The 21583-nt window shown below is 37.8% G+C and overlaps 1 protein-coding gene across 2 annotated transcripts in view; it reads right to left on the bottom strand.

Annotated features, from left to right (window-relative positions):
* The window catches only part of Lrrtm4 (leucine rich repeat transmembrane neuronal 4), an 800827-nt gene that overhangs the window by 412773 nt on the left and 366471 nt on the right, over positions 1–21583 (bottom strand). The window lies entirely within an intron of this gene.

The following is a 21583-nucleotide window of genomic DNA, read 5'->3' as shown; positions in this document are numbered from 1 at the left end:
GTCATCATGTATTTACTATATGTTAATTTGTATTCTTAATTATTAAAAATAAAAATATTCTATGCAATTTCAGTAGTTAAGTGAAAAAATTATTATTTTTTTTCAATTTGGCTTTACTATACTGGCATGCCAATGGAAATACATTGGGATTAATTTACAACTTGAAAGTGCTTACTGAAGTATTAGTATTATTAATATTCATGAATATTTTTCTCGGTTCTGTTCCATAGACATACACAACAGGGTCTTCCTAGAGAGATGATTTATAGAGAATTTTGAAATCTAAGCATTTAGAGCTCAAATAAACAACTTTATGCATGTGTTCAATAAAATTTGATCATGACAAGAAAACTTAACATTTAATATACAGAACTATATTTTAAATTAAGATCACTCACTATTGAGAGCTCTTCAAATACCTGAAAGCTGCATTTTATTGCCTACCATCCTTATGCAAATTATAATGTATTACACAACGTTTTGCAGTTTAAGCTAATATGATGCACTTATACATAATGTGAATGTAATAAAAATATAGATATAATATTGCATATACATATAATCATATATGTAGATAATCTTGAAGATCTGACGGTCAAACTACAAGTGAACTAACCTCTTTAAACATGAAGGATATGTCCTAAGACTCCTGTGTGCATTTTGTTCTCATATATTTATTATGTATCTGTATTTTAACAATTTAAAAGAAATATACACCATTCTATTTAATGTATTAGTTTAATGTGAAGAATTAAATGAATAAAATGTGAAGCTATCAAGATAGCTGAGTGGGCAAAAGGTCTTGCCACAATGATCTAAGTTCAACCCTGTGGCCTCCAAGATAGAGGGAGAAAATAAATCATGCAACTTGTCCTCTGACCTTCAGTCCTGTGCTATAGCATGTTCACACACACACACACACACACACGCACACACACACAAACATAGACATACACAAGCATACACACACAGAAGTATACACACACATATACACATACACAAGAAAACACACTAAAAGAGAATTAACTGGTAATTTTTGCAAGAAAAACAGTACTCTATGAGGCAGGGCCGTGGTTGTGCACGCCTTTAATCCCAGCACTCGGGAGGCAGAGCCAGGCAGATCTCTGAGTTTGAGGCCAGCTTGTTTTACAGAATGAGATTCAGGACAGGCACCAAAACTACACAGAGAAACCCTGTCTTGGAAAAAAAAAAGAGTACCTTATGGACCCTGGATAACAGACTAGGGGAAATAAGTGAATAAAATGCATACACTCTTTCATAGTCTTAATTATGTTGAACCTAAGACTTTTTTAATGAAATTTGAAAGTAAAAATTTGCACACAATATTTAACATGAAATATGATAAATAAAACATAAAAAATAACTGGTGTCAGCATGATGGAGAACATCTCTTATCTCAGAACTATAGAATCTGAAGCAGGAAGATTCAAGGCCAGTCTGTTCTACATAATGAGTAGTAATCCAGTCAGACCTTGCCTCTAATGGGTAGGTAGGTAGGTAGATAGATTGATAGGTAGATCGATAGATCGATAAGTAGATGATAGATAGATAGACAGATAGATAGATTGATAGATAGATTGATAAATAGATTCATGCATGAATGAATGATAGTAAAATAGGTTGAGATATCAGGATAATTGAAGAAATAGCTCTAGCATCAGGAGCTTTATTATAGTTTTGAATGTTCACCAGAATTGTCTTCATTGATTACTTTCCTGATCTCTGTCCATTGCAAGTTTAAGTTCATAAATCTAGCAATTTATTATCCTTTAATTTCAAAAAATGCATCTTTTTATAAGGAAAACATCATGAATGTATACTGCTAGTTCAAAGATAAACAGAATTGAAAGTAAACATTCCTGCTTCTTTCTAATTTTAATGGGTATCGCTGCATCTTTTTCTCCATTAGGTAATGAAAACAAATTAAGGCATCATAAAATAAGTGTGTAAAATATCTAGAAAATTAGGAAAATAAATGATCGTAGCATACTATTAATGTTACAAAATTAACTTTATTAAAACTATGTCCTTTAACCTGTGCACATTGTGAGAAACAGGAAAGTGGTTGTCATGACCTTTTCCAAGCATCTGTATTTAAAATGAGAAACAGCAGCTGTTGCCATTAAGATGGGCAATGAATTAGAGGATTGTGAGCACAGTCTGATTCTCAAAATGGCAGCTGAAAACTTTTGAGCATTAACCTTTCAGCCAGCAGCCTCCTAACTGTATGTGATGGCTCAGTTTGAAATGAATCAGCAAAAGCTGATGGTCCCTGTTAAATGAAGTAACTGCACAGACTTTCTTTGCACTGGCCACAAACTTGGAGAGTGAATCAAAGACAGTAAATTGAATTAACCATTCTTCCTGCTGGCCCAAATTGGCAAATTCTAAAAGTTAAAGTCCTCATAAGATAGTCAGTTAACCATCTCCCATTTCACACAGTCTTCTACTGACTACAGTGCTGAATGAACAGTAACAGAATGTGTTTAATGATTTCTACTTCTGGCAAAAGGCAATTCTTGCATCCAACTCTTACATTGTCTTGAGCAGAAAGCAATTTTGATATCCATCTCAATAAAAGTCTCAATGGATGGATGAGGACTCAAGGCACAGAGTTCTTAGTTCTCTCCACATGTACCTCCATTAATTCTTCAAGACATATATTTTTACCTTTACTTCATTAAAAGTTTGTTTAGCCTTTCCTCTGGCCCCTGCTTCATTCTTTGGGGATGTGTTCTAGGTAAAGCCTCTGTAACCTTAGGCAGCCTCACTAAGGTGATTGATTATCCAATACTATGATTTCAGGTTACTGTTTTTAGAAAATACTAGGATTCAATAAATGATTCAAGTCTTACACACTTCTATTCAAGAACATTTATATACTGAATATAATATTATTATTTGAAACTCTTGAATAATTCTAAATATTTTTATGTATATCTTCATATATTAAAATACCTTTGACAGTATAAGTGAGTTGGGAGGCACTATAGCTAGTGGACTAGTATACTATGGACTAGTAGCTAAATGTGGAATACTTTTGACACTTAAAAAGTACATTTTAGGTATCTATGTGAGCATATAAATGCTGTGTGTAGTGGTGTTTGGTTACCTTGAGCTGGTGTTACAGGTGGTTTTAAGCCATTGAGGGTAGGTGCTGGAAACTGATCTCAGAACCTCTGGAACAGTAGGGGTGCTCTTCACCACTGTGTTCAACTCTCTTGTAGTGAATTTTGCATCTATTATGCTATGAGACTGGGAAATTTAGGTCCATAAGCTGAAATTTATCTTTTTCAAGCAAACTGTGGTAGATATGAGATACCATATGTAGGCTTTTTATTCTCAATTAAATTGACGATTAGTGCAACAGGAATTAGACATTGAATACATTTATTGCACTGATTCATTTAGAAATTATTTTTTTCAGTTCTATTAAAAGCTGTATCAAATGCTTCTATTATAGTTTGCTTTATTATGTAGATTGTACTGATGTGTGTGTGTGTGTGTGTGTGTGTGTGTGTGTGTGTGTGCTACTAGGCAGTAGTGACACATGCCTTTAATCCCAGCACTCTGGAGACAGAGGCAGGTAGATCTCTGGAGGCAGAGGCAGGTAGATTTCTGTGAGTTCAAGGCCAGCCTGGGCTACAGAGTGAGTTTCAGGACAGCCAAGGCTACAGAGAGAAACTTTGTCTCCAAAAAACAAAGCGGGGCGGGGAGGGGGAGGGGGGAGACAGAGAGCGACAGACAGAGAGAGAAATTCAGGTATTTCCTGTTGGTACCTCGGGCTATCTGGTCCTTAGTTAGGTTAGGTCTACATAGCTCATGTTGCAATGGAGTAAAGCACTCAAGAACTTGATATCATAAATAAAGATAATAATTTCATGTCTGTAAAATAGGTGCTTTAAGGGTGGCTTTGGCAACTGCATTTTCTCATAAGTTGTAAGATGATGTGTCTTTCGGACTACATGCTTCTCTCTGTTTGGATAGCAGAGACTTGAACAGTGCAGACACTCCATCCAGTCATGACACATGCCATTTCCTGGTTTATAGAACATCGACTGAATTGAACAGAGCCCCATGTCATCACAATAATGAAATCTCAATGCAGAGAAAAGAGAAGATCGGAGTGTTAGTAGCAACTTCAAACCATTCTCTTGTCGCATAATCACACATGTCTGTCAGTTCCAGGTTACAGCATGGTCAGCCTGGATGGGTAGTCTGGCCTTTCAGTTATGCTTCCAGTTTCAGTTCTTTGACTAAAAAACACAACGACAATCAGCAGCCTGCTGAAGAAAAGGATTGGTTCAACTTACAATCCGTATCTATCAGTGAGGGGATAGTCAAAATGGAAATATGATATGAGTCCATCACATCGAAACTCAGCAGAAAGAAACAAAGGCGTCAGTCCTTGCTTGCCTGCTTGCTGTCAGAGACAGATTTCTTCTTTCTCATTTCCCTCTGTCCAGGAAATGGTGCTGCCCACAATGGGCTGCGTCTGTCTATATCAATTAATAATCAAGGCAATCTCTACATACCTGCTCATATGCCAGCATGATCTAGGTAATTTCCTCATTAAGACGCTCTTACGTGTGGTGCTAGGTTGTTTCAATCCCCCCCCATTTTGCTTAATTTTATCCATCTCATCCTCTTCCAGTATGATTTCTGTGTCCTTACACTCCCTCTCAAGTTCATGACCTCTTATTTCAGCGAACAGGTTAGAGTCCATTCTTGAGTGAAATAAATGAAGTAACTCAAACAGAAATAACTCATGCAGAACCCATGGAAGAAGAACGTTGTTTGCTGACTATCTCACAGTCACATGCTCAGCTAACTTTCTTGTACAGCCCAGACAGCCTGCCTAGGAAATAGTGCCTCCACTTGCCTCTCCTACATCAATTAGCAATTGAGAAAATGCTTATACTCATACCTAAAGCCAATCAGATAGGGATAATCCCTCAACTGAGACTTACCTTTTGAGACAACTTTAGGGTGAGATGAGTGGACAGTTAAATCTCACTAGGACAGTTGCCTACTTCTAACTTACTGTGTTCTCAGTCACTGTGGTCCTACTCTGAAAATACTTTTGTGCCTTGATCACGAGTCTTACTGTTTTCCTAACAGCATTTCTGATTGTTAATTCATTAAATCATATTAAAAATTTGTATTAAATAAAATTTCCCCTGTAGACTCTTAAAAATGAATCAGATGTTTGTATAGTAATAATGATAATACTAATAAATACTGTTACTACTAATAATAATGATAGCAAATCTTAGCTTTTGTCAAGCAACAGGTAATAAAGCTTTATGTATTTGAACTAATTTGCCTCTAAACGACTTCTTTGAGACAGGTAATTTTACAGTGTTCATATTACCATGAGGGAATGAAAAACACAAAGGGTGAGCAATTCTCTCAAGATCAAGTGACTAGCGACAGGAAGTGCCAGGACTTGACCTCAGACTCCATGTCTCCATGTCTGTGCTCTGGGACACTGACTGAGACAGCTCCTTGATGGGAAAGTCTCCTTCTGCTGAGGTTTCTAAGTTTGGAGTAGGCATTGTGTCTGCTTTAGACTAGATGATTTCCAGTTTGTACAACTGTAAGTCAGGTTAAAAATGTTGTGTTCAATTTTATTTTAAAACAAACAAAGAAAACCCCTTTTATCTCTAAAACACATCAGGTCCAACATAGTGATAATGACTGACTTAAACACCCACTCTAACTTCTATGTAGGTCAACAGGAAAAAAAAAAAAAAACTAAACAGAGAAACTCCGGAATTCAATCATATCATAAACCAAATAGATCTAATACATATCAACAGAGCACTCCATCCTGAAACCAAAGAGTAATGTTTAAACCTTAACAATAGGCTTACTACATGGAACTTAAACTCATTCACACAATTTCTATTCCCAATTCTCTCATTGAAATTAAAATCCAATGCAGTATTATGGGATATTTTATATTTTTGTGTTCTTTTTCCTGCTTCTAGTTTTCTTTTATTGAAAATAGAGTTTTCATACAATATATTCTGATTGTGGTTTCCCCTCCCTTAACTCTTTTTGAGATCCTTCCCACTTTCCCTTCCATATGAATCCACACCCTTTCTGTCTCTTTTTAGAGAACAAACAGGCATTTAAAGAATGATACTAAAATAAAATAAGATAAAATAAAAACAAACCAACCAGATTAGGACAGAGCAAACAAACAGAAGCAAAAGAACCACAGAAATAGCACAAGAGACATAGAGGATGCAGAGACACCCTTGTTCATATACACAGCAATCCCACAAAAGCTAAACCAGAACCATAATACATATGCAAGGAGAACTTACAGTGCTTTTGTTGTTTATCTTAAAATAAAATTAGGTGCCCCTATGTTAGAAGAAGAAGGAGCAAGAGGAGGAGGAGGAGGAGGAGGAGGAGGAGGAGGAGGTAGATGAGAGGGGTCAGTGGGTAAAGGCACTTACTGCCAAAACTGAAGATCTAAGTTCAATTCCTAGTATCCACCTAGAGGAAGGAGAGACCTGGCCTAACCTGTCTCTCGTAAGTTGTCTGCTAACCTCCACATGTGCCTGTTTTTAATTGTAAACTCTCAGATGTAGGGATCTTCACAGATAGATATGAAAGAACTGATGATACTTCATTTGTGACGTTGTAAGCTGCCATGTAACTGTGATAATAAACAAGAATTTGTCCGAATATGATGCCAAATAAGGAAGGTTTACTCATGACATTAATTAATGATAATCATAAGTGAACTTCAAGAATGTCCAAGAGGAAAGGGTCACTCAAAAACATTTGGAGGAAACAGGCACAAGTGGTTCATTTATTTCCCTGAAATGTTAAAACCTCCTGCCAACATTTTAACAATATTTCAGTGTCTCTACAACACAGTTGGACACAGAATCTTAATTTCACAGAGGCTATTTGAAGTACAGATTCACAATCTCCTATTGGAATGAATAACCTGTTTTCCCAGCTTATTGGCCAAGGAATCCAAATTCCTTTCCTAAAGCATTTTGGGTGTTTTGTGACCCCTGAAATATCCCTTAGAAGTCAGGGGGTGATAATTTTAGAACTAATAAATCATAATGTAAGAATTGTGCTTACTATGAATTATTTAAGGAACTGAAGAAGATAACATAGTTTTTTTGGCACCTTAATCATGTAAATGTCTGATCAAAAGTTGCACTTCTCTGTGGCCAGAAAAACAATTGAAAAGAGAAGTGTGTGTGAAAAGGGGAATTCATAATTAGCACATATGTACATTCATAGATGTACATTTCTAGTAAAAACACATCCTTAATTCATATTTGGAAAAAGCAATTAAGTTTCAAGAATTTCATGAAGAGCATGAATATCATTTGAGAAAATATGTTATGGAGTGCTAGTTTGTTGGCAAGAATCATTTGTAGGAAAAAATGCACAGCAAAATATTTTCATTCTGTTATTTTTTTCTCTATCACAAGTTACAGCCCAGAGATACAAAGGTCAGCACATAGAGTCAGTGTATTCTTAGAATGGAAGTGTATTCCTTAGAAGGAAGCTGAAATGGTTTGTCCTGTCTCCTGTCCCCAGAAAGATTGGCATAATTTAACATGATTATTATTCTCCTATAATTTATTAAATGAGCAAGGGGTAGATAAATATAATCTAATGTTATTTATGATTGCCATCTAGAAATTTCAAATCTTGGTGCTTAAATCCTACTTTCCACCACTGTCTTCCCTCCCCAACATGGAGTGCAATTCAAGGGTGCACAGAATGGCACATTTGAGATGGATTCATTTGTGCATGTTCAAGAATAATGTATATAAACATATCAGTGCAGATATGCACATTCTTGTTTTCTCAAAGCAATGAAGGAAGATTACCATTCATGTGGTCATGGCTTAGAACCAATGGCTTACTGAAGAAGACAGGTAATGAGGAAACATTAAAAATATAATAGAAATGATATCGAAAGACGAATCAAAAACTCTTCACATAGGACTCTGGTGTGGTATGTGAAAACCTGGATTGTTAGTGGTTAAATACTATCCAGATGTGAAGAGGGGCTTGCAAGTATATATTAGGGTCTCAGAAATTACCTATGAAACTTACCTGGCGTATTATTATCCTAGAGAAAAGAGCTGTTGCTTGCTTTTGCTTTTGACTACAGTTAGTCTAAGCCTGTACACTAAATTCCATTCTTTGGTGATGTTCTCTGGTTGCTGAAAGCCATATGTTTATTTAATTAATTAAAGTTTGGGAAAAATAATTACAGAGGCTGTAAAAATTGCTCAGTAGTTAAAAGCATTTACTGCTTTTGTAGAGGACAAGGGTTCATTCCCCAGTCCCCACATGTTGGCCCATAAACTTTCAAAATTCCAATTCCAGGGTATCCTACATGCTCTTCCAGCCTCTGAGGGCACCAGACACCTACGTGGTATGCATACATACAAATAAGCAAACACTCATTCATAAACTAGAAAAGAAAATTACCATTTCAAAATGATACTTTATCTGGAAATAAATATTTACAGGTTGTGACAGAGAAATGGCATGCTTTTTCTGAAGATTTTTTAGGGTCAAAGCCTGAGCTCATGTAGTACCAACAAGCGGCTTGGCAATCCATCCTGAAACACCAACTGTGAAGACTATTATTGAAACCAGAGAATGGAGATTGATTTATTGTGATCGCACTAGGAAAGGGGACAATTAAAAGGTCCAGTGACCTCTAAGACTGTCCGATGGGGACAGCCATGAGATTTAGGTTTAAGTAGAAAGCAAGAAGTACGCATAACTGAGCATTCCTGGTGGTTACAACCTTGTGCATTTTCGACCCATCATTGTGTCAGCTCAGGTTCATTCTTGCAAGGTGGTCTGATAAATTCCCAAAACTGTATGAAATCTCTTCCATGGAGAAAAGATCTTTCTCTAGCTAACACCAGGACTTCAGACTTTCCCTTTCTCTACCAAGAAATTCCTGGGTAATTATTTTAGACAGGTTTTCTCTAAATAGTCTTAGCTGACCTGGAACTGACTACATAGACCAAGCTGGTCTGGAAATCCCAGAGATCCAGCTACCTCTGCCTCTAAAATGCTGTGTTAAAGGCATGCTCAACCATGCCTGGCTCCTAGGGAATTTTGATTCCTTTGGAACCATTGTTTCAAAAATCTGATAGCCAAAGAAGGAGCATAAATGTTTCCCTTTAGAACATCTCCTTTCCTGCCAGGGTGAAATGTATATACACGCACGCACGCGCGACACATGTGTGTGTGTGTGTGTGTGTGTGTGTGTATGTGTGTGTGTGTAGAAAATAGGATAATCAAATTTCAAAGATTAGAAATCAAAAAGAGACAATTTCACTGGTAGAAATGGCTAGATTCAGTCAGTGTTACTCCAATCTCCATGGTGAACTTCATGAAATGGGGTATAAGAACACAAGTGAGATTTCATGACTTTTCTTATAAATGCCCTCCACATTTAAAAATCACACTTTTATTACAGATAAATGGAATAAATTATAAAGAGTTAGCCATGAGCCTCCCCTCCTAAGATTTTTAAAGAACTTACCAAATTTCTAAATATGACTTTTCATTATGCTTCTTATCAGAGAGACTGCTGGGGAAGAGTGTCACCGATGCTATTTCAGATCTGTCATCTAGAATCTTCTAATCTGCCAACTTTCTGCAACTAGGAGATGAGCTCACGTAGAAGCTGACAAGAGGTGCTGATGAGTCTAGACTTTCCTGAAGGTTGTTAAAAGTTTAAGTTGCCCCACTGTGCAGAAACTCTCTGAATTGGCTTGGCAATTTTTATAATGACAGCTGCTGTCAGGTGACAGGGAACATTATGCAGTTCAGGGAATGTGGTCGTAAGAAGCAAAGGATGCTGGAAATAGAAATGGTCCCAGGTAGAGGAGAGAGTGATTCATGTACACCTGTAACATCTCTCCTCATGACCTAGCTGTTTCGTTATTTCCCCCAGTGAACTTTGAAAGCCTCTGCTTCTGCTGAGGATCATGATTCCTTCCTTGCATGGGAAATGAAGGGAAGCACTTAATGAAATGAACTAGAATATAACAAACCCAGACACCTCAACTGGGGAAGGGGGGCAATGACATTTCCAGGTGTCAAAGCTCCAGAGAGAAGGCATTGCTACCAATTTGTATTCTTCGAAGCCCTAGTACAAGCATAACTGTAAGTGTAGTGCTGCACACACTCATGTGTAGATCAGCTCTCAGTTATGGTTCTTCAAGTGGTTTGAATGAGAAATGTCCCCCAGAGGTTCACGTATTTGAACACCTAGCCCTCAGTTGTTGGCACTGTCTTGGGAGGTTGTGTAAACTAGGATGGGAAGTCTTACTGGTGGCAGCACATCACTCAGGACTGGCTTTGAGGGCTTATAGGCTCACCGAACTTCCCATTTACCGTCTCCATTTTCTGCATGCATGGACAATGAGAATCATTAGCTTCCTGCTCTTGCTAACAACGGCTGCTGCTTGCTCCTTTGCCTGCCTACCCTGGTGGACTCCTTGGTGACATAAGCCCAATTAAAGACTTTTGTCTATAAGCTGTTTTGGGTCATGCATGGTATTTTTATCATAGAGACAGGAAAGCAACTAATAGAGTGTCCAAACAAAAATATTTATATTGGGTTTATATTGGAATGTGATGATGTTTTTTCTAGCAAAACAAAATCTAAGACATAGGCTGAGACTTTGCATCATTCCTTATGCCAAACTGACCTTAGCACCAAGGAGTTACTAAAATTTCCAACTTGCTGTGCAGCTCCAGAGATGGTTAATGGGATAGTGCAAGCCTTTCCTATAACGTGGAAGCTTTAAGGAAGCAACAGCAAGTTGTTACTTCCGACATTTTTGTCTCTGTTTTCTGTTTCCTCTACATAGTGCTTTTTAAAAAATCTAGATTATTTACCTATTTTCTAGATTTAAAATTCTCCAAATTTAAGAAATCTTCGTGGTTTGTAGGAATAAAGAATATATAAGAAATGGAGATCGTGATCATTTTCAAGAATCACCATGACCAGGAAGAACTGTGGATTCTTAGACAAGTCCCTGCATCATCAAGGTGCCCAGTTTGCTGGCTTCACACTTTTGTTTCTTATCTGCTTGTGGTCATTATCATGCTTTGAAAAGTTCCGAAGGAAATAAGAGGATTCAGGAGTAAAATGTTATTGCCACTCACAAGAAGTGAGAAACAGGCTGGTCAACAGCCAAAGTTCAGCCTAAGCTGATCCAAGCTTCCATGGAAAAATCAACTGGGGTTCCTGGAACTGAACAGGGTAAAGTTACCATGAACATAGACCTTATAGAACTGGACGGAGCAGTAGCTGCCAAGGTGGCACAGTCTCTTGAAACTTAGTCCTGGTAGTTCCAGACTTTGGGTACGATGTTGAAAAGTAGCAGTGGGACTCAGCTCACAGATAGGTCTTCAAGAACCCCATGTGTTATGAGGGTGAAAAGACATGCAGACTCAAAACAGAGCTATGCGGAAGCCATAACAAAAATGTGTTTATAGGATGTTGCTCCAGTCTGTGATGTTCAGTCTCCAGATACTGCAACATGACATTGTTCCCCATGAAGTTCGCACTCTGAATCTTTCCCACAGAGAATTTAAAAATCACACAAAAAGTATTTCATGGTTTAAGGTAATGTTTTTGTTTTGTGATACAGTTGCAGCTATTCTGGATCACATGCCGCTTTGTGGGTGGAGGTGGTCACACCTGCTAGTATGTGTGAGCCTAAAAAGCACAACAGATTAAGATGTGGGAACAGTTCAGAGTCCAACTACAGAAACTTATTACAGAATAAAAGAATACTCTTTGCAATGGATGCAGCGTGTTGATGCACAGTGTACAGCCAGCACTTGGTAACCATGCCCAGAAGGGATACATAAAACATTCAGCTAAAGAAGTGTGCTATTCCTACAAAATGCATGTCAGAATTAAAGCTCAAAGCAATGTTGATCTATGTCTAGTAGCTTGAGTTAGAATGCATTTTCCACTTTGTAGGTCACAGAGTCAGTCACTATAGCAACCCTAGACATTATTTGAACCTACATAGAAGAAACTGTTATTGTTACTTCAAAAGTAACAATAGGCCAACATCATATCTAAGGACTTTGGTATTAAAATACGCTGTGTAGGTCACCCATTGTTTACACTGACTCTTGAGCAATGCTAAGTGTGGTGATATATTGTGTTCCCCAATATATTGTGCACCCTAATAAAGCTTATCTGAGGTTCAGAGGAAAAAGCCACCCACTATATTATACATAGAAGTTAGGTTGCACGTGCCTTTAATGCTAGTGTTTGGGAGGCAGAGATCATTCCAAATCTCTGTGAGTTCAAGGCCACACTGGGAACAGAGCTAGGCATGGTGGCATATGCCTTTAATCCCAGCACTAACTGTAGAGGTCTGCAGGTCTGTACAGACAGACAGGAAGTGATGTAGTTGGACAGAGAGAGGAGATGAGATGCAGAACAGAAAGGAATATAGGCCTGGGTATACAGGAAGTAGGTCTCTTTGGCTGAGGATTTCCAAGTGGTAAGAACATGGCTGGCTTCTTCCTGATTTTCTCATCTCTCAGTTTTTACCCCAATATCTGGCTCTGGATTTTTATTAATAAGGTGGTTTAGCAATTTGTCTTACATCTAAACCAAAAGAAGGCATCTTGTCAGCAATCTAAATTTAACATAGACATGTTATGCAGGAACGGAATACAGAAATGCCTTTTACTAATTAACTAGGTAAAATGGGGGTAAAACACTGTGATCCTTAGTTACTCATACAGAAACTAAACACAATATTAATGGCAATTGCTAGTACTGTTATAAAATCGCTTGACTATGCAATAAAAATATTTAAAAATAATTCTTCAAGGATGATGGTGATGATGACAAAGATGATGATGACAGTAATCATGAGAAGAATGATAACATTGACGATGATGATGATGATAAAGATGACAATTATGATGACTATAACAGTGGTGATGGTGATGATGATAATGATAATGAGGAAGACAATGATGATAATGATGATGAGGATGATGATATGATGATTACAAAATATATGCTATTGGTGAGGACAATGCTGCTGCTGCTGCTGCTGCTGTTGCTGCTGAAGATAGTGATGGCTAGGATGGCGATGATAATGAGGAAGATGGCAGTGTGAGCAACAATCAATGGACTGCATTCTCTAAAACACAATGGAACATTTTACGGATTGTAATCCAGCAGTTCCTCTGGTTAGGGAATCAAGCCGGAAGCACATACAGCTTCTCCTGACCAACTCCTGCCTGTCTTCTAGCTCCAGATTGCTATCACTTCTGACAAAACAAAAGAAAACAAATCAAAAGCTCTCTGTGTATTCTGTTTAGAGCCACGTGCCCTAGCTTTGTGTGCCCAGGGCATCCTTCCTTGATAAGAGCCCCATCTTTGATTCATTGTGAAGAGCAGATAGAGTAGCTGATCTCTCCCTCAGTATACTGTGAACTCCATTAAAGTTGAAGGCATTTCAATCCACACCCCACACCATGCAGAGGACTAAGTAGATAGGAATTCTAAATAAATACTTGTTTAGCGAACTGAACACACTGTATACCTCTCTACTTACTCAGTTAAAAACATCACAAGTAAACCATCCTGAAACCCCCCCAACCCCCCCCCCAAAAAAAAAACTACCAGCAGCCAGGATGTAGTGATGTTATTTGAGGCATAGTCATGTAGATCCCATGTTGCCCTTGAACTGTCTATGTAGCTGTCTGACCTTCCTACCTCCTCCTGTAAATGCTGAGTTCATAGTCCTGTGGTACTTGGGATCTAATCTAGGGCCTTGATGGGTGAGATAATAACTCTATCAACTGTGCTGTACCAGCAGGTTTTCAAGTGTTGTTTCATGTGAAATTCTCTACAGTTAAAGTATAAGGCAGTTGGTAAGATGTAATTTCAGAATGAGTTTGGAAAAACATTGGCTTTATAAAATTTAAAAGCAAAAGTTTAGAGACTTATACATTTGGAAGATGTAACTTCCTTTTTGTCCTAGGCCAAGGCAGTGTATGCATACAGTACCTTAATAGTGTCTATTCAATGAAAAAAAAATGCTTATCTTTGATTCCAATGATCCCACAGTAAGTCTATGCCAGATATAAGCCTATATTTTCATGAGAGTAGGAAGTAAGTGAAGAAACAAAACACTAAACAAAGAAGATAACATCAGATAGTGAAAAGTTCCATGAGTAAAAAAACAGTGTTTGATAATGGGATGCACAAGGCTGGTAGTTGGATTTTTCTAGTAAAGTGAGCATGCAGTTCTCTCTGAAGAAGTGACTTTCAATTACAGATTTGAACCATGAAAAGTAGATAGCCTTGGGAAAATGAGGAGGACACCATAGCAAGCAAAGAAGTGATGTGGGTAAGAATTCTTCTAAGTAGTTCTCCTAAGTAAGTGTGTAGGATCAAAGGACCAGGTGGCTAAAATGGTGGAGCAGAGAAAGAGAGAGAGAGAGACAGAGACAGACAGACAGACAGACACAGAGAGAGAGGGGGAGAGGGAGGGAAGGAGAGAGGGAGGAAGGGAGACAGAGGGAGAGAGGGGGAGAGAGAGAGAGAGCAGAAGGTGAGCTGAGGTCAGAGGGGGAAGTGTCAGACTCTAGAATTTCAGAACAGTGGCAATCTGGATGCTATTGTGATTCCAATAGGACTCCTTGGATTTTTGTCAGCAGATTTAAATTACAAAAAGAAAACCTAAAAACATCATGACTATTATGAGGAGAACATAGCCATTCTGCTACAATGCTGAGTGAACACATGCTATATAAACTTCAGACATCATTGACACTTACATCGCTGGAGATTTTGTTTCTTTTTTCAATGCTACATAATGATTTCAAAATCACCCTGGCTGAACACATCGCTATAATTGTTCTCTGTTCACCAACATCCCCCAAATGATTTTGTTGACAGATCAATGAACACGGCCTTAATTAAGGCAGCATGGGTCACATTTCACATCAAAGACAACTAATTTACATTGAGACCCAAAATCACCACACTATATGAAAGTCTCCTACAATAAACCCAATGTGTGGTACTCAAGAGCATGCTCTCTTCACTGAGGCAGGAAATTGACCCACAGAGAATTTCTAATCTATAACTTCAGAGCTTAGAATGTTGCACATATTCCATGCAGAATATGACTAACCACCCTTTTCTCTGTCTGCTATCCTCTGAAATTCAGACGGAAGGACCTGGAGAGTGTTATGAGCTTTTTTTCTTTCCTAATTTCATTTCGTTTTCTCTCCAGGAAATTTCTGGGACGAGATTCCATGCCTGTTTCAGGTTTCTTTGAAGCTGTCATTGTAGTCAAGTTGTGAGTGATGCCAAGCCAGCCTGGCGTGTCATTTTGTGGGGCTGAGTTGAGCTCATGAGCATTTGTGAGAAATCCACGGGATGCCTCACTAGTAGGTCCCCTTGAGGTTGCATTGTGCAATTATCCTTCAAGACCTTCAACAGATGACAATACTGGGTAACTTGAAGATTTCCAGAGGTCTCTGCCTTCTCTTTCACATTTACAACTCATAAATAACATGCAGATTAGATATTTTGTTTCATCATTCACTAAAACAGTCTTTTCTTTGAGTCTAAATAGAATTGTGTTAGGGCGTTCTGTTTTGAGCTTTGGAACACCTGGACAGAGAATTTATATGGTGAGTTCAATATTTGAGAAGGTAAAAATCAGCACATGAATCATCTTTTAGAAGTGGTATATGCTGTGTTATTTATCTTGAATCACCAAACTAGAGTTACTTGGAAAGACAATCTCAAGGAGGGATAGTCTCAGCTCTAGGAAATTTGACTCTCTACAACAGACTGGCCTGTGTGCAGCCTGTGATGTAATATATCAATGAATTCAATTGATGTGGGAAGACAAAGTACACAGTAGGAAGCACTATTCCCTAAGCAGATGTCTCTAAGAGCATAGATATCAGGGCTAGAGAGAGGACTCCGCAATGGGAAGCTTATACTGCTCTGGTAGAGGACCAGAATTTGATTCCCAGCATTTGATTTAAGCCACTCACAAACCCTGCAATTCCAACTCCAGGGAATCTGAATCCCTCTCCTGGTCTTCATCAGCACCTGCATAGGTATGGTAAACACAAACTCACACAGGCACACACAAACTCCTGTAAAATAATGCATTTTTAAAATTAAAAATAACAATATATAGAGAGAAATCAAGTTGATCATGAGTAAACAAGAGAGCATGCATTCCTCTTTTCTCCTGCCTGTGGATGTGATATGACTAGCTGATTTGAGTCCATGCCACCTTGACTTCCTTACTGCAAGGGACCAGAACCTGGAATTGTGAACTAAAATTAACCATCTTTTCTCTAAATGCTTCTTGTAAGGGTATTTTATCACAGCAACAGAAATGAAAGTAGAACAGATGGGACTGGATTCTGAAGAGATCCAGCCCCCTCCTCTTCTCTCTTCCATGTAAAAAAGAGTGGGATAAAAGTCTAAGAAGCCTCTATTGCTGAGGAGAAATAGAATAATCTTTGAAAGGAAAACAGAATTAATATCTGAGAAAGAGTTTCCTTGCAAACAGGAGGAGCCAGAAAGAGTGGGCCATTTGAGATTTGTGAGATTATTTACTTTTCTTTAGAAAATTTTTATTACATGTGTTTAATTTATTATGGTAAGGGGTGTTTGCCACAGTGTGAATTTGAGGTCATAGGATATCTTGGGAAGTTGATTCTGAAATTCTATCATTTGGGTCCTGGGAATGGAACTCAGATCATCAGGCTTGGCATTAAGTACCTTTATCGGTTGAGTCATGTGGCTGGCTTGACACTGGGTTTTCTGAAAAGGAGGGGAGCTTGAAAATGTATGAAAGACACTGCTTGGGACTGCCCATGCATGTGTAAGAGAGCAGAGGTTTTTTACTAGAAATGAATCCATGCACAACTCAAGTGTTTGCTGAAAATATTGCAGTCATCATCCTGGAAGTTTAGGTGAAAGTTAATTATATTTGTACTGTGTAGCTAACAATGATATTTGTGGGTGAATTTACTCACTGTGTGTTTGCCCACTCAAGTAAAAAAAAAAACTGGATTATTTTTAAAAAGCAGGGTGTTGGGGGAAATAAATAATTCTGTAATTTGTTATAAACCTTCAAACATTCATGTTTTTCCAGGTGAAATTCCCCCTTACATGCATCCACCTCTCCATTTTTCCATCCATCTTGTGGTGTATGATGCTGACCACAGCCCCCCAACCCTTTCTTCTCCTGTAGCATTCTTAATTAAATTTATTGTGTGTGTTTATATGGGTACATGTTTATTTGTTTGCACACATATCTATACATGTAGGTGCACATGTATGTGCCTACATGCAGAGGTCAGAAACCAACATCTTGTATCCTCTTCAAATGCTTTAAAACTTACATTTGGAAACAAGGCTTCTCATGGAGCCTGGAGCTACTGATTTAGTAGCTTGGCTGCTGACTGAGCCCCAGGACTCTTCCTGTTTCCCTTGCTGGTGCTGAGATGACAGATATATTCCACCCAAACTAGCTTTGTTATGTAGGCACTGGGGATTGAATTCAGGCCTTCATGCCTGCAGAGCAAGCCCTTTACCAAATAAGCTATCTCCCCAGACCCTCCATTCCAATCTCTTATAGTACTTGAGCTCTTAACTAGTTTGTTTATCCAAATACCAAGATTTTGGTCAATTGATCATTGGAGGTCAATTTTGTTTCCTTGATTTTTCATCTGGTTTTCTTAGATGCTTTGCCTATGTCATCCACTATGAGAGAACCTTCTGCAATTGAATGCATGTTGAGCTTATTAATACCTCCCTGGGAGACAATCATTTAACACTAAATCAGTATGGCTGGGAGCATGATGAGAACACTGGTGTTTATGGGACCTTCAGAAGGAGTTTGTAAAGCACAACCAAATCAGCCAATGTTAGGATTCAGCTGTCACTGAAAAAAAGAAAAAGCAGTGTATTTGAGCAGCTTTTGTTTTTGTTTTTGTATGAAAACCAAAAATAAAGTTAATCAACATAGTGTCAAAGGGGAACACCCCAAATTTTGATTTTGACTCCTTTGTGCAGGAGCAAGGTCAATATCCTTTAAATCATAGAGGAACCCCTAGTGTTCAGTGCTCCTGACAGCAGAGCAGCTTAAATAGTGTTCATTTGTGAGAACACTCGAACATGTTGTCAATCTGGCTACTTACCTGCATGTAATTTATTTAGTGCAAATAAAAAAAGCAAGGGCTCCAATGAACTGTAATTTTCATAGGTGATTTTCTAAAAGGCAGAAAAGCCAACACAAAACAATTACAGTGAAACAATGCTCTGACCTCAATAATCACACATTGAAAATACTTTTATCTGGAAAAAGCCATTAGAAGAAGCTGTGAACGAGGTGAAAGCAGCTTTTGTGTATTTTGGATAATAGTAACTCAGCAGGACTGCCTGAGTAAAACCTTCTGAAATCAGCTTCCCATGCCACAATTCTGCTTCTTCAGAGAGTAACTCTTTGACTCCTGAGTTCAAAAACTTCTCCGCTCGACCCAGAATATATTCATAGAGCCATATGCCCAGATTTTTTTTTTGAGAATTACACTTTCCCTGGGATGTGTTAGACACTATAAAATGCACCATAAATATACCCAGATCTATCTTTTTTTTTTTAAAGAAAGAGTTACTGTGTTGCTGACAATTTCTGATATGCCAAGGGGTTGACTGCATATCTGAAGGAGAAGCCAAGAACAAAATAGTTTTAGGTTGTGCCTTATCTCCTCCAAGCCTTGGGTTGCCTGCTTTTTACCCCACTGAAAATAGCATCTGGTTTCTTATCTCACAATAACACAATTCCTTTTCTGTCTTTTCTTGTGCATATGATTCTGAAAGTTCCCTTTTTGTGTTTTCTTTCCTGTCTTCTCATAAAGCTCTTGAGGTAGCTAACATTTGGAGAGAATACAATCTTATGACCTAATTTCAAAATCTGAGGAAATGTCCTAAGTTAACATTAAAAACATTAAAATGAAAACTGTACACCACATCCCTACTGTGATTAAGCATCCATCACTTTTTAACTTGCTTATTATTACTTTTCCATGCTCATAAGTCTATGTCTCTCCAATTGAATCTTTCTTTTACTGACATCTTTTAAAAATATTTATTGTCATTTTTAATATGTATTAGTTTGTCCACCTGTAGGAATATGCATGAGAGTACAGGGGTTGTTGAAATCTGGAAGAGGGCATTGAACCCCCTGAAATTGGCGTTACAGGTGGTTGTGGGGTGCTTGGTGTGGGTGCTGAAATCTGAACTCTGGTCCTTTGTAAGTCCAACAAGTGGTCTTGACTACTGAGTCCTGTTTCCAACCACTCTTGTTACATTTGTTTCTTTTTGTATATCACCTTTCCTCACATACATGGTCCATGGAATCACTGGAATTGTAATGAAGGTTATATTCATCCCTAATCTTGCACACTGTTTTCCCTTCTGTATTTTGTATATTCTGTGTCTACTGATGGTTTTGAATCAACAAGAGAATTTTTCTTCTTACAGCCTGTACCTGAGGGCCCTCAGCCATTTACAAACCCCCAAGTCAAACAAGCACATTTCTCTATAAGGCAGGTTTATTTTGCTCAGAAATGTTTTGTTCTAAATGGGTATAAGTAGGAAGCACACAGAGGAACAGAGCACAGTGTTTCTACATCAGCAGGAACTGGAAGCTTGGTAAGCAATGAATAACAGAGGGTGTAACCAACCCATATATTGCCTGGAGTTTGTAATGAATGTGAAAATGTCACCACATTCTGAACCTCATCTGAACAAACCCCATGGAATTTCTGTAGAAATCAGAACCCAAATCATTCTTGAAAAGGATTCATTATGGAGGAATAGTACATGCCGCAGAATAATTATCTTGTACACTGTAAAGTTTTGTCACTCAAATTGTTTAATAAAATGCTGATTGGCCAGTAGCCAGGCAGGAAGTATAGGTGGGGCTACCAAACTAAGAATGTTGGGAAGAGGAAAGGCAGAGTTAGGAGTCACAAGTCAGATGCAGAGGAAGAAGATGAGAATGTTGCATTGAGAAAAGGTACCAAGCCATGTGGCTAAACATAGATAAGAATTAATTTAAGCATAAGAGCTAGCCTGAGCTTATAGGCTGAACTTTTATAAGTAATATTAAGCCTCCAAGTCAATTATTTGAGAAGCGGCTACCAGGTATTTGGGAGTTGCTGGCCAGACACTGAAACTTCTGCCTACAAGTGTCAGAAGCATGCAAAGGTTGAACATGACTGGAGAGAAACAATGTAAAGGTAGATTCCTGTAGAACTAATGTCTGCACTAGGACTTGATGAAAAAAAGAACATATTGTTATCAGAAACTAAAGCTAAAGCTTTAATACCAAAGTTGTGCAGACACAGAACGGAACCAACCAGTACCAGATCCATGAAAGTGAATTAGATAATAACTGAGTCTACACCAAGAGAGCAAGAGAGAATGAAAACGGTTTCTGCCATTCTCATTGAATTAGTTGTGTTTTGTTTTGTTGTTTTCTGTTGCAGTGATAAAATATCACGACAAAATCAACTTATAGGAAAATGAGTTTATTTTGGCTTATGTTTCCATAGGGGTTGAGTCCTTCCTGACAAGGAAGACATGGTAACAGTCAGAGAAAGGTCATCACAACACTGCCTCTACCAATTTGATCAAAATAAGTCTGGGTGAAGATAATCTATTTCAGTAACCATGAACGACAGATTGCCAAGGAAGCCATCACAAAGAGTCTGTCCACATGACAATTCTTTAGATGCTTTAAACATACCAAGACTTATATATCAAATATTTTAGATATTGTCTATATATTTCAAATATTTCTGTTTTTTTATTAAATGTAACTTGCATGAAACTTACTTTAAACTTGACTATATTCAGCTCCATGTCCTTATTTTATGAAGCAATTAAAATTTTTGTGTATTTTATCCTGCTCATTAATTCTTCATGGATATTTTCTTTTAACTTAATAATGAGCTCTTTGTAGAAATATTCAATGAGTAATATGTCTCTTAGTCCCAGTGGCAACTGACACATGCTATGCATAGAGTAATGGTTTTGAGATTTTATGGAATATGCCTTCTCTTTCTTTATCAGTTACACTAAAATGTATGGAATAGGTTCAGTGAGATGGCTCAGTGGATAAAGATGACCACCACCAAGCCAGATAATCTAGTGTTCACCACTGGAACCCACATGGAAAGAAAAGACCACTTCTATCAGTTATGCTATGACCTCTATAAGTATACCATGGCTTAAATGTGCCCATACCCACATAAACATAAATAGGAGATACAGGTGATTACTTAAATAAATAATAAAAAGCAACTATGAAGTATTAATAAAGGGACAGTAAGTTAAGAATGTTCAGAAAGAAAATAATTGTTCTGGGTTATTTTATAAAATACTAAAAATCATCATAATGCTGAGTATATTTAAAGCTGAATTTCTTTGCATTATGAA

Source organism: Peromyscus maniculatus, chromosome 3 (genome assembly GCF_049852395.1).
Source record: "Peromyscus maniculatus bairdii isolate BWxNUB_F1_BW_parent chromosome 3, HU_Pman_BW_mat_3.1, whole genome shotgun sequence".
NCBI lineage: Eukaryota > Metazoa > Chordata > Mammalia > Rodentia > Cricetidae > Peromyscus > Peromyscus maniculatus.
The sequence above is the reverse complement of the archived record's forward strand: the minus strand, read 5'-3'. Positions and strand labels throughout refer to the sequence as shown.